This window comes from Jaculus jaculus, chromosome 11, assembly GCF_020740685.1.
Source record: "Jaculus jaculus isolate mJacJac1 chromosome 11, mJacJac1.mat.Y.cur, whole genome shotgun sequence".
NCBI lineage: Eukaryota > Metazoa > Chordata > Mammalia > Rodentia > Dipodidae > Jaculus > Jaculus jaculus.
The window spans coordinates 62,932-76,222 of record NC_059112.1 but is presented as its reverse complement, the minus strand read 5'-3'; the positions used below and the strand labels follow the sequence as shown (position 1 = coordinate 76,222).

The following is a 13,291-nucleotide window of genomic DNA, read 5'->3' as shown; positions in this document are numbered from 1 at the left end:
TATTCCATATAATGGGCTACTCACATCTCCATCTCAATTTTTCAGAACACATGATGCAGCTTGCTCATGACAGCAGCACTAACCTGTTTCCCTTTAACTTTATGAACTTCTTTCCTTCATTGGGTTGTCTCCCTTCTATTCCTAGCTTAGTGTTCTCAGTCTCAAACCTTTGTTTTACCTGCATGGAACCAACCATTTTTCTAAAGAACCTTGTCTTTTTTTTAACCTTGTCTTTTGTTGTAATGATTTATTTTGCTTGTGTGGTCATAGTATGTGTGATGTGTTGTGTGCACTTGTGTGTGCTGAGGTGCATACCCTGTGTGCATGCAGAAGCAGAGGAGTACATCAGGTGGTCTCTTCCATCACTCATCCATGTATTTCTTTGGGGCAAAGTTTCTTCTATGAGCCCAGAGTTGCTGTTTCCACAAGCCCCAGTGATCCTTCAGTCTCTACTCTCTATAGAACTGGGGTTACAGGCATGCATGGTCATGCCTAGCAATTTAAATGGGTGCTAGGGAATCAAACTCAGATGGTCTCAGGCCCTCTCCGGCCCTTATGCTTATGCAGCAAATAACCTTAGAATACCAGTGAAGTAAAGTTTTCATCATTATTCAGCCTCACCTCTAATGTGTAAGATTTTGTTAATCTTATAGTACAATATGGCAGTCAGTTTTCTTATGGTTACAATTTGCATGAAATGACATTCTTAATTTTTATTTTTATTTATTTATTTGAGAGTGACAGACAGAAAGAAAGAGGGAGGGCTGGAGAGATGGCTTAGCGGTTAAGCGCTTGCCTGTGAAGCCTAAGGACCCCGGTTCGAGGCTCGGTTCCCCAGGTCCCATGTTAGCCAGATGCACAAGGGGGCGCACGCGTCTGGAGTTCGTTTGCAGAGGCTGGAAGCCCTGGCGCGCCCATTCTCTCTCTCTCCCTCTGTCTTTCTCTCTGTGTCTGTCACTCTCAAATAAATAAATAAATAAATAAATAAATAAATAAATAAAAAGAAAGAAAGAAAGAGGGAGAAACAGAGGACCTCCAGCCATTGCAAACGAACTCCAGAAACATGTGCCACCTTGGGCATCTGGCTTACATAGGTAATGGGGAATTGAGCCTCGAACTGGGGCCCTTAGGCTTCACAGGCAAGCCCTTAACTGCTATGCCATCTCTCCAGCCCAAAATGACATTCTTCATCCATTTTCTTTTATTTTTGAGACAAAGTTTTGCTCTACACCTCCTGCTGACCTGAAACTCACTATGTAGACCAGGTTGGTCTCAAAACTGTGCTGACCATCCTATTGCTGCCTCCCAAATATTGGGGTTATAGGTGTGAACCACCATGGCCTATAATCATCCTTTCTTTTTCAACCTTTCAGTATCTGTATGCTTTTTAAGTAAGACTCAGGATCCCAGGAATTAAACAGGTAATGCAATTCAAGATGTTAACTGAGGGGAGTTTAATGAAAGAATCCTTTAATGAAGCATGGAAAGCATTAAAGAAACCAAATAAGATGGTAGCATGCCCAAGCACTAGGAACTAGGAAAAGTCTCTGTATCTGTCTAAGAGGACAGCAATATTATTAAAACCCATAAAAAAATATTGTTGGGGGAGAAGGTACCTTTTACAAGATGTAGTCTTAACCAGAAATAACAGTACTACCGAAAAAACTGGCCCAGTCAAGAACTATACTTCTCTCTTTTGATATCTATGATCTTTTGTCACCATTTGCTGTTGGTCAAATCCAATCAGCAATTAAAGAGCAAGAGAACTGAAAGCACAGAACTCTGGTCCAATGCCAGATAGAAAAAAGCAGAAAGAAGCCAGCACACTCTAAGTAGTGCATGACTGGATTTTGTTGTTGTGGTGAGCATTTTAAACTTTTAAATGGAACACATAGACCATTTGTATATTTATTAAGATTGGTCTATTTCTTAAATCTTATTTTTTTTTTAAAAGTTTTTTTGGGGCTGGAGAGATGGCTTAGTGGTTAAGCGCTTGCCTGTGAAGCCTAAGGACCCCGGTTCGAGGCTCGGTTCCCCAGGTCCCACGTTAGCCAGATGCACAAGGGGGCGCACGCGTCTGGAGTTCGTTTGCAGAGGCTAGAAGCCCTGGCGCGCCCATTCTCTCTCTCTCTCCCTCTATCTGTCTTTCTCTCTGTGTCTGTCGCTCTCAAATAAATAAATAAATAAAATTTAAAAATTAAAAAAAAAAAAAAAGTTTTTTTGTTCATTTTTTATTTATTTATTTGAGAGCGACAGACACAGAGAGAAAGACAGATAGAGGGAGAGAGAGAGAATGGGCGCGCCAGGGCTTCTAGCCTCTGCAAACGAACTCCAGACGCGTGCGCCCCCTTGTGCATCTGGCTAACGTGGGACCTGGGGAACCGAGCCTCGAACCGGGGTCCTTAGGCTTCACAGGCAAGCGCTTAACCACTAAGCCATCTCTCCAGCCCTTAAATCTTATTTTTTGTCTCATATGTTTTTTTCCTCTGGTCATGACCACTTTTTGATTATTTGAGCCATTTTTCTCACTTCATTAATTCCATCTACACATCATTTTCCTCCTTTTTTTTTTTTTTTTTTTTTTGCTGCATGTGTATGTGCAGATGCTCTCACAGTTGCTGAGACCAGAGAATATTGTATCCTTTCTCTATTGCTCATCTATGTATTTCATTGAGACATAATCTCTCTTTGAAAATGGAACTACAGTTTTTGTGAGCCCTGGCAATTTTCTGGTCTTTTCTTCCCATAGGACTGGGGTAACAGATGTATAAATTCATGCCCAGCACCACCATGCCTATTTCAATAGCATATTTTTATTTGTTGTTTTTTAAAATTTTTTTTTATTTATTTATGAGAGAGAGAGAGGCAGATAGAGAGAGAATGGGCAAACCAGGGCCTCTAGCCACTGAAAACAATTGTGAGCTCAAGGCCAGCATGGGACTACAGAGTGAGTGCCAGGTCAGCCTGAGCTACAGTGAGACCCTTCTGCCCCAAAAGTTTCCCGTGCCCCTCCAAATAGCAATTATCTTCAAATATTGCTTCTGCTTCATTTGCACTCTCTTATCTCATTTTCAAACAATTTTATTTACTTGAGAGATAGAGAGAAATAAGCTGATGAAAGGGAGAGAAAGAGAGACAGAGAGAACTGGTGTTCCAGGGCCTCCTGTCATTACAAATGAACTCTGGACACTTGTGTCATTTTGTACATCTGGCTTTATGTGAGTACTGGGAAGTCATCTGCCATGTCTCCAGCCCAAAAGCCTGATTTTTCACATATATTAGAGACATTTTGATGAGCATAAAGTAATTTTCTAAGCAAGTACCTTTAACCATTAAGGATTTTTGTTTTTGTTTTTGTTTTTGTTTGCTTCTGCCAGGTATTTGGTCACACCACAACAAGAAAAGTAACTAGTACAAATATACGATGCTCAAGATCCATGATGGCTTTAGGCTATTCAAATAATATAGCCCTTAAAGTTGTAACAGAGAAGCCACTAGGAAGGCTATATTCAGAGTGAGTTCCAGGTCAGGCTGGGCTAGAGTGAGACCCTACCTCGAAAAAAAAAAATTTTTTTTTCAATGAAAAACAGTATCAATTGGTCTAGGTTTTGAAGTTTTAGTTTCCAACAGGCAAATGTTTAGAAGATTTGAAAGAATCATTTTTTTTTTTTTTTTGGTTTGTTCTCTGTTGTCTATTTCTCCATATATACAGATATATAATGGTAGTGGGAATGAAATCCAGGGCTTCATGTGTGCTAGGCAAAGGGTCTACCACTGAGCCATATACCCCAGCCTCCACCTTCTGTAAATGTATCTGTGTGTGCACACATGCACACGTGCGCACGCGCGCGCGCGCGCGCACACACACACACACACACACACACACACACACATTGAGACAGGGTGCCTTCAAACTTGCTTCATAACTGAGGATGACCTTGAATTCCTGATTCTCCTGCCTCCACCTCCCAAGGGGGCTGAGATTACAGGTGTGTGCCACCACACCTGCTCGCTTGTTTCCTTCTTTCCTCCCTCCCTTCCTTCCCTCCTTCCTTCCTTCCTTCCTTCCTTCCTTCCTTCCTTTCTTTGTTTTTTATGAGAGAGGTAGAGGTAGAGATGGAAAGAGAGAGAGAGAATGGGCACTCCAGGGTTTCCAGCTGCTGCAAATCAACTCCAGATGTATTTCCACCTTGTGCATGTGGCTTACATGGGTCCTGAGGAATCAAACCATGATCCTTTGCTTTGCAGGCAAGTGCCGTAACCATTGAGCCATCTCTCTACTCCTTCCTTCCTTCCTTCTTTCTTCTCTCTCTCTAAATGTATTTTTTTTCTTCCTTTTATTTTTTTTTTGTGGGGAGGTGGGACTTTTTGGAGGTAGGGTTTAACTCTAGTCAGGTGGACCTAGAATTCACTATGTAGTCTCAAGATGGCCTCAAATTCATGGCGATCCTCCTACCTCTGACTCCCAAGTGCTGAGATTAAAGATGTGTGCCACCATGCTCGACTCTCATTTGATTCTTTATATGCTTTTCATATGCAAATGCCAAATATTTTATTTTATTTTTATTTATTTATTTATTTATTTATTTGAGAGCGACAGACACAGAGAGAAAGACAGATAGAGGGAGAGAGAGAGAATGGGCGTGCCAGGGATTCCAGCCTCTGCAAACGAACTCTAGACGCGTGCGCCCCCTTGTGCATCTGGCTAACGTGGGACCTGGGGAACCGAGCCTCGAACCGGGGTCCTTAGGCTTCACAGGCAAGCACTTAACCGCTAAGCCATCTCTCCAGCCCTTATTTTATTTTTTAATTTATCTATTGGAGAGAAAGAGACAGATAGAGAGAATGGGCACACTAGGGCCACTAGTCACTGCAGAGAACTCTATATGCATGCACTTCCTTATGCATCTGGCTTTGTGTGAGTGCTGTGGAATTGAACCTGGGTCCTTAGGCTTCATAGGCAAGTGCCTTAAGTGCTAAGCCATCTCTCCAGCCCCATTTCCTACTTACATTTTTTTTTCCTTCATGTCATTGATGATATTGGGGTGAAGGTATGCTTTGTTTTCATTTTCTGTTGTCTTTTTCTTATTATTTTGGACAGGGAGAGCAAGAGAGAGAGACAGAGAGACTTGGTGCACCAGGGACTCAGCCATTGCAATTGAACTCCAGATGCCACCTACTGGGCATGTGCAACCTTGCACTTCCCTCACCTTTGTGCATCTGGCTTATGTGGGATCTGGAGAGCCAAACATGGGTCCTTAGGCTTCACAGGCAAGCTCCTTAACTGCTAAGCCATCTCTCTAGCCTCCTATTGTCTTTTTTTTTTTTTTTTTTTTTTTGTGGTAAGGTCTCACTCTGGCTCAGGCTGACCTGGAATTCACTATGTAGTTTCAGGATGGCCTTGAACTCATGGTGATCCTGCTACCTCTGCCTCCTGAGTGCTGGGATTAAAGGCATGTGCCACCATGCCTGGATTCTAGCCCCCTATTGTTTTTTTTTAAATATTTTTAGAGCTAGAAAGATGGCTTAGCAGTTAAGGTAAATGCCTGCAAAGCCTAAGGACCTAGGTTCGATTCTCGAAGTACCACATGAACCAGATGCACAAGGTGGTATGTGCATCTAGAGTTTGTTTGCAGTAACTAGAAACCCTGGTGTGCCCATTCTCTCTCTCTCTCTCTCTCTCTCTCTTTCTCTCTCTCTCTCTCTCTCCCTCTCTGTGTCTCAAATAAATAAATAAAAATAAATGTGTCCTTTTCAAAAGAATAATTATTAATCAAGTTAGGTCAAAATTGCAGCCTAGGCAATTAATTTTCTTCAATGGAAATCTTATGAAGAATTTTCTAAAACTTTCAAATTATCATTATTTTCCAATCTCATTAGCCACCTTACAAAGTCAAGAAACATGGAGGGGAGACAGCAGAGGAGCTGCTGAAAGGGCACAGGCAGGTCCAGCTGAGCAGGTCCAGTACAACTCCAGGCTTCCTGCACTCTCCCATTCCCCTGACCAACAGCACGGTGACCCTCCAGAGAACATATTCAGCTCCCAGCAGCAGGGTATCCAGCACAGCTGATCAGAACACCAGATTCACAGCACAACATGGAGGGATCGAGGTGGGCACTCAGCATTAGTGAGATTTCAATCTACCCCAAAAGGTAATGAGGCCAACTGACAAAAAAGCAGGTACCTGCACAGGAAGTGCTAATCTCTCTTTCCATGTCAGGGCAGGTTATGGGTTACATATTCTTGGTTGGCTTTACCATTCTCAATTAAGCTATATTTGGGGGTTGACTGTTGTTGCTTTCAATGCTTTCAGATTCATAGGGCCTTTGTTCTTTTCCTTCTGTCATTTTTTGGGGGCAGTGTCTGAGTTAGATCCAGGCTGATTTGGAACCCATTTCAGAACATAAACCTCAACCTCCCAGCTGACAGGATTAAGGGTGTAGAGCAACACATACCCTTAGGGATTTTGGCTTTATAAAGTTATCAGTTTGTTTCAATCCCCACACTTGCATACTGTGTGCTGGGTTTTATTGAACGTATATATTGTTCAGTTGAATTTTAGAATTTGCCAGTAACTTGCTCTACCCAGGCCACTAGAATACTTGAATATCAGGCAAACTGAAAAACTCAGTCAGTCAAAAAAAAAAAAAAAAAAAAACCTCTGTGGAAAGTCTCACCAGTAGAATGGATGAAGAAAAGAACAGAATATCCAAACTAGAAGACCAGGTGACAGATCTAATACAGCCCAAAAAAGAGAAAGACAAGCTAATAGGAAGGTATGAATGGGAATTTCAAGATATCCAGGACACTATGAAAAAATCAAACATAAGAATTCAGAGTATAGGGCTGGAGAGATAGCTTAGTGGTTAAGTGCTTGCCTGTGAAGCCTAAGGACCCCGGTTCGAGGCTTGATTCCCCAGGACCCACATTAGCCAGAAGCACAAGGAGGTGCACACATCTGGAATTCATCTGCAGTGGCTAGAAGCCCTGGTACGCCCATTCTCTCTCTCTCTCTCTCTCTCTGCCTCTTTCTCTGTCTGTCACTCTCAAATAAATAAAAATAAACCAAAAAACTAAAAAAATAAAAAAGAATTCAGGGTATAGTAGAAGGAGAAGAATTTCAATCCAGAGGCTTAGTAGGCATTTTCAACAAAATCACAGAAGAAAACTTTCCCCAAATTGGGAAAGAAATGTCAATGTAGATACAAGAAGCTTTAAGAACATCAAACAGACAAAACCTGGAAAGAACCTCCCCTCGCCATGTTACAATTAAACTACTAAACACACAAACCAAAGAAAATATATTGAAAGCAGTTAGAGAAAAAAAGTCAGTCACCTATCAAGGCAAGCCCATCAGGATTACAGCAGATTAGTCAACACAAACTAAAAAAGCCATAAGGGCTTGAAATGATGTATTCTAAGTCCTAAAAGATAACAACTGTCAACCAAGAATTCTTTATCCTATAAAGCTATCTATGCAAATTGAAGGAGAAATAAGGGCATTCCAAGACCAAAGAGGCTAAAGGAATTTATAACAACTAAGCCAGCTCTACATAAAATACTTAAAGGAATCCTTCATGCTGAAGTGAAAGCAAAGCACATACATGAGGAAACAGGGAAAAATAAACCATACTCAAATAACACTTAAAACAAGCCAGTACAGGGAAATAGGAAGTACTACAAAACAAAAATGGCAAGAATAAACGTATACCTTTCAATAATAACTCTTATTATCAATTGCCCCAGTACCCCAACCAAAAGACAGAGCTAGCAGGCTGAATTAAAAAGCAGGATCCTGCTGTTTGTTGCCTCCAGGAAACTCATCTCTCAATAAAAGATAGACATTGTCTTAGGGTGAAAGGCTAGAAAATGGTATTTCGAGCAAACAGGACTAAGAAACAAGCAGGGGTTGCTATCCTAATATCTTACAGGATAGACTTCAAACCAATATTAGTGAGGAAAGATAAAGAAGGTCACTTTATACTGATTAAAGAACACTCCAGCAGGAGGACATTACAATCCTAAACATATATTCACCTAACATGGGGGCTCCCCATTTCATCAAACAAACACTATTAGACTTAAGATCACAGATAACACCAAACGCAATTGTAGTGAGAGACTTCAGTACCCACTCTCATCAATTGACAGGTCATCACAGCAAAAAAAAAAACAGAGGTAGAGAGAAAGAATGGGCATACCAGGGCCTCCAGCCACTGCAAACTCCAGATGCATGTGCCCCTTGGGCATCTGGCTAACATGGGTCCTGGGGATTCAAGCCTTGAATCAGGGTACTTAGGCTTCACAGCCAAGTGCTTAACTGCTAAGCCATCTCTCCAGCCCAAGAGTTAGTTTTCTGAAAGAATAAACAAGATTGATAAATCCTTAGAAAATCTGATCAGAAGAAAGAGAAGAGACAAAAATTAAAATTAGAGATGAAAAAGGGACCATTACAATAGACACCAAAGAAATTCAGAAAATCACAAGGTCATACTTTAAGAATATGTACACCTCTAAATTTGAAAATCTGAAAGAAACAGATGATTTCCTTTATTCATATGACCTACCAAAATTAAATCAAGATGAGATAAACCATTTAAATAGACCTATAACAAGTACGAGATCCAAGCAGTTATAAAAATTCTCCCAACTACAAAAAGTCCAGGTCCAGATGGATTCACCTGTGACTTTTGCCAGACCTTCATGGAAGAACTAACACCATGCTTCTCAAACTTTTCCATAAAATAGAAAAGGAAAGAATTATACTGAACTCCTTTCTATGAAGCCAGCACCACCCTGATACAAAAACCAGACAAAGATAGAACAAAAAAAGAAAATTACAGACCAATCTCCTTCATGAACATAGATGTAAAAGTTCTTAACTAAATATTGGCCAACATAATACAAGAATATATCAGAAATATTATTCACCCTGTCCAAGTAGGCTTTATCCCAGAGATGCATTGATGGTTCAACATACACAAATCAATAAATGTAATACACCATATAAATAGACTGAAGGACAAAAATCACATGATCATCTCAATAGATGTAGAAAAGACATTTGACAAAATCCAACATCCCTTCATGATAAAAGTCCTACAGAGACTGGGAATAGAAGGAACATATCTCAACATAATAAAAGCTATTTACGACAAACCTACAGCCAACATAATACTAAATAAGGAAAAACTTGAGGCTTTTCCCCTAAATTCAGGAACAAGACAAGGATGTCTACTGTCCCCACTTTTACTTATTATAGTACTGGAAGTCCTATCTATAGCAATGAAAAGAGACACTCATAAAAGGGATACAAATTGGAAAGGAAGAGATCAATTTATCATTATTTGCAGATAATATGATTCTATACATAAAGGACTCTACCAGCAAACTGTTAGAGCTGATAAATACTTTTAGCAACATAGCAGGATACAAAATAAACACAGAAATCAGTAGCTTTCCTACATACTAACAATAAACATGTGAAGGATGAAATCAGGGGATCATTCCCATTTATAATTGCCTCAAAATAAATAAATAAAGGAAGGAAGGAAGGAAGGAAGGAAGGAAGGAAGGAAGGAAGGAAGGAAGGAAGGAAGGAAGGACCTTAGAATAAACTTAACCAAGGAAGTGAAGGATCTCTACAATGAGAACTTTAGAACACTAAGTGAGAAATTGCAGAAGACAATAGGAAATGGAAAGACATCCCATGTTCTTGGATTGGAAGAATTCATATTGTGAAAATGTCAACTTACCAAAAACAGTCCACATATTTAATACAATCCCCATTAAAATTCCAATGGCATTCTTCACAGAAATAAAATCATAAAACTCATTTGGAAGAAAAAAAAAAAAACCTTGAATAGCCAAAACAATTTTTAGCAACAAAAATAAATCTGGTAGTATCACCATACCTAATTTTAAGCTATGTTACAAAGCCACAGTAACAAAAACAGCATAGCATTGGCACAAAGACAGAAACATAGATCAATGAAACAGAATAGAAGACCCAGATGTTAATCCAAGCAGCTACAGCCACCTGATTTTTTACTAAAATGGCAAAATTATTCTTTGGAGAAAAGACAGCCTCTCAAACAAGTGGTCCTGGGAAAATTGGGTATCAATATGTAAAAGGATGAAAGTAGATCCTTGTCTTTCTCCGTATACAAGAATCAAGTCCAAATGGATCAGAGACCTTAATATCAGACATGAAACTCTTAAAACTGCTAAGGGAAATGGTAGAGGCAACCCTTCAACATGTTGACATAGGCAATGACTTTCTGAATATAACCCCAATTGCTCAGGAAATAAAACCACTAATCAACTGTCAGGCATGGCTAAGGGCCCCAGGCCACTGAAGGCTTAAGCAGGCCTGAGCTGTCAGGCATGACTAAGGGCCCCCAGACCCTGGAGGCTGCAGCAAGCCTAGATCTCACTTTGGGACTGGCAGGAGAGAGGCTGCTCCCTTTCCCCAGCCTGGGGCAGCTGGACAGCCTGATAAGACTTAGGTTTCACTTTCCCCAGTGCCTTGTGACCTCTTGCCTGGCACATCCCTATATATATGAGGTATCAGCCAGCAGCCTTCACACAGCCAATCCCTCTACTACCGCTACCCTATACCTTTTCCCTTCACTACTTAGGCCATGTGACCCTTTCCTGCTCACCTGCGATGTCACTACATGCTAATTAGGCATCAGTGGGACCTTTGTACTAACCAATCACCTTAGGATCTCTACCTCTTCCCACTCTTTCACAAATGCTTATAACCCCATTCCCCTGAAAAATAAATGAGCTGTTCTCTGAAGTTGTCTCCCAGGTGTTTGTTCCCATTGCACTCATATCCACTCAAGTCCCTGCTCCACCGTTGCCTGGATGCCCCTGGGATACTGAGGCACTGTAGCCCCAGGATGACCAGGATCCACAGCCAACCACCGGGCCCTCACAGAATTACAAAGCTTTTGCACAACAAAGGACACTGTGAATAGAGCAGAGACAACCTACAGAATGGGAGAAAATCTTTGCCAGCTATACATCTGACAGAGGATTAATATTCAGAATATATAAAGAACTCAATAAACAAAACAATGAGAAATCAAACAACCCAATTAAAAAAATGGACCATGGAACTAAATAGAGAGTTCTCAAAGGAAGAAATCCAGATGGAATAGAAACATCTAAAAAAAGTGTTCTACATCCTTAGCCATCAGGGAAATGCAAATTAAAACTACTTTGAGATTCCATCTCACTCCTGTCAGGATGGCTATCATCAAGAAAACAAACGACAAATGTTGGCAAGGATATGGCAAAAGGGGAACTCTTCTACACTGTTGGTAGGAATGTACTCTGGTATAGCCATTGTGGAAATCAGTGTGGATGTTCTCGAGAAAGCTCAAAATGGATTTACCATATGATCCAGCTATAGCATTCCTAGACATATATCCTAATGACTCTTGCTACCTTAGAGATACTTGCACAACCATGTTTATTACTGCTGTATTCACAATAGCTAGGAAATGTAACCAGTCTAGATGTCCCTTAATAGGTGAATGGATAATAAAGATGTGGTACATTTACATAATGGAGTTCTATTCAGTGGTAAAGAAAAATGAAATTATGAAATTTGAAGGGAAATGGATGGGTCTGGAAAAGATTATACTGAGTGAGGTAACCCAGGCCCAGAAAGCCAAACATCACATGTTCTCTCAAATATGTTGATCCTAGCTACAAATGTTTAGGCTTGTGTGTGAGTTGGAACCAAAAATTGGTGGCAGAGGCCAGTAAACTAGAAAAAGGCTATGAGGGAGGGAGGAGAGGGAAGGACTTCAGGGGATGATATTGTATATATGTTAAGTAGAAGAACAGATTACAGGGAGTAGAATGGCCTAAGTGAGGCCAGGGGAAGAGATTGAGTAAGAGAAAGGTGGGGGGAGGGACAATCAAAATTCAAGATATTCTGAATAAGACATATGAAAGCCTACTTTTTTGATAATGGCACATCCATAAGCAATAGATTGCTACTAGAACATTTTCAGTGCCAGGGATGGAATACTTTCCAGTGAGTTGATGGCCAGGGTGGTCCCTGTTCCCTCCAAAACATTACAAGCTATTGTCAAGGCCCTTGTTTTCCCACGAGTAACAGATAGTAACATCCTGTTTCTGAATACTTCACTGCCTAAGTGGTAAGGTCACTGAGAAATCAAGCTGGTGCTGAGCTGAAAACCTTCTCCCTGTAGGCCAGCCAATTGAAAACTGGAGAAACCTGTACTGCATGCAGCCCTATGGGAGACAGATGTCATCAACAGTGAAAACAGTCTCAAGTTTGGCCAGACAGGCCAAATGATTGAACGGGTGCAAAAGTGGCATGTCTGCTCTGGGGGAAACCAACTGCTCTCTAATTGTACTGGAGGCTCACTCTATGGGAGAGAATACATTCCTAGTACTGAAAACCTAATCAAAAGCCTATGGCAGGGGAGGTCATGAGCCTTAGGGGTATAAAGCCTGCTTTTTTTTTTTTTCTCTTGATCTTTTATTGAAATATATTCTTTCTTATGCTTCTTAGCTAGCTGGGCATTCCACTGCCCCACTGTTGATGTCGTCTATGATATCATGTGGGTGGCGGCCATCCACATTGCATCCCACAGACTGTGCAGTGCCCAGGATCTCTTTGATGGTTCCAGAAAGTTCTCTGGCCAAAGACCGGTGGCGCATCTGTCGGGCAATGTTGACAATCTCATCAAAAGAAATATTGCCACTGTGTTTAATGTTTTTCTGCTTCTTTCTGTCTCTTGGTGGCTCCTTGAGGGCTTTGATGATCAGGGCAGAAGCAGAAGGCACCACTTCAATCTGAGCCTGTCTGTTCTGAATGGTCAGCTTCACTGTAATCCTCAGACCCTTCCAATCACCGGTTGCCTTGGCGATGTCATCACCAACTTTTTTGGAGACAGACCCAGGGGACCGATCTTGGGGGCCAGAGCAGATGTGGCGCCGACCTCGCCTCCAGTGCACCTGAGGTACACCACTTTGATCTCGTTGGGGTCGAACTTAGGTGGCATGGTGGAGGCAGCTGGTGTCGGATGAACCCAGATTCGGGTCGACCGAAGAAAGTTGCACCTTAGCCTCCTCCGAGCCGAAAGACGAAAGTAAAGCCTGCTTTTTTCTGGCTAAGTGCATATATTATTCTCACCAAATTATCCTGAAAGCAGTACACTTAATCTTTATATTCATATATTAATGATACTCTCACATTTGGTTAGAGAGGCTTCTCTTTTCAAATGGCAGTGACCACTGGGA

General features: G+C 41.2%; 1 pseudogene; it reads right to left on the bottom strand.

Annotated features, from left to right (window-relative positions):
• Positions 1 to 12,550: 12,550 nt before the first annotated feature.
• LOC101608616 lies at positions 12,551 to 13,084 on the bottom strand (annotated as a pseudogene).
• Between the last annotated feature and the right edge of the window lie 207 nt (positions 13,085 to 13,291).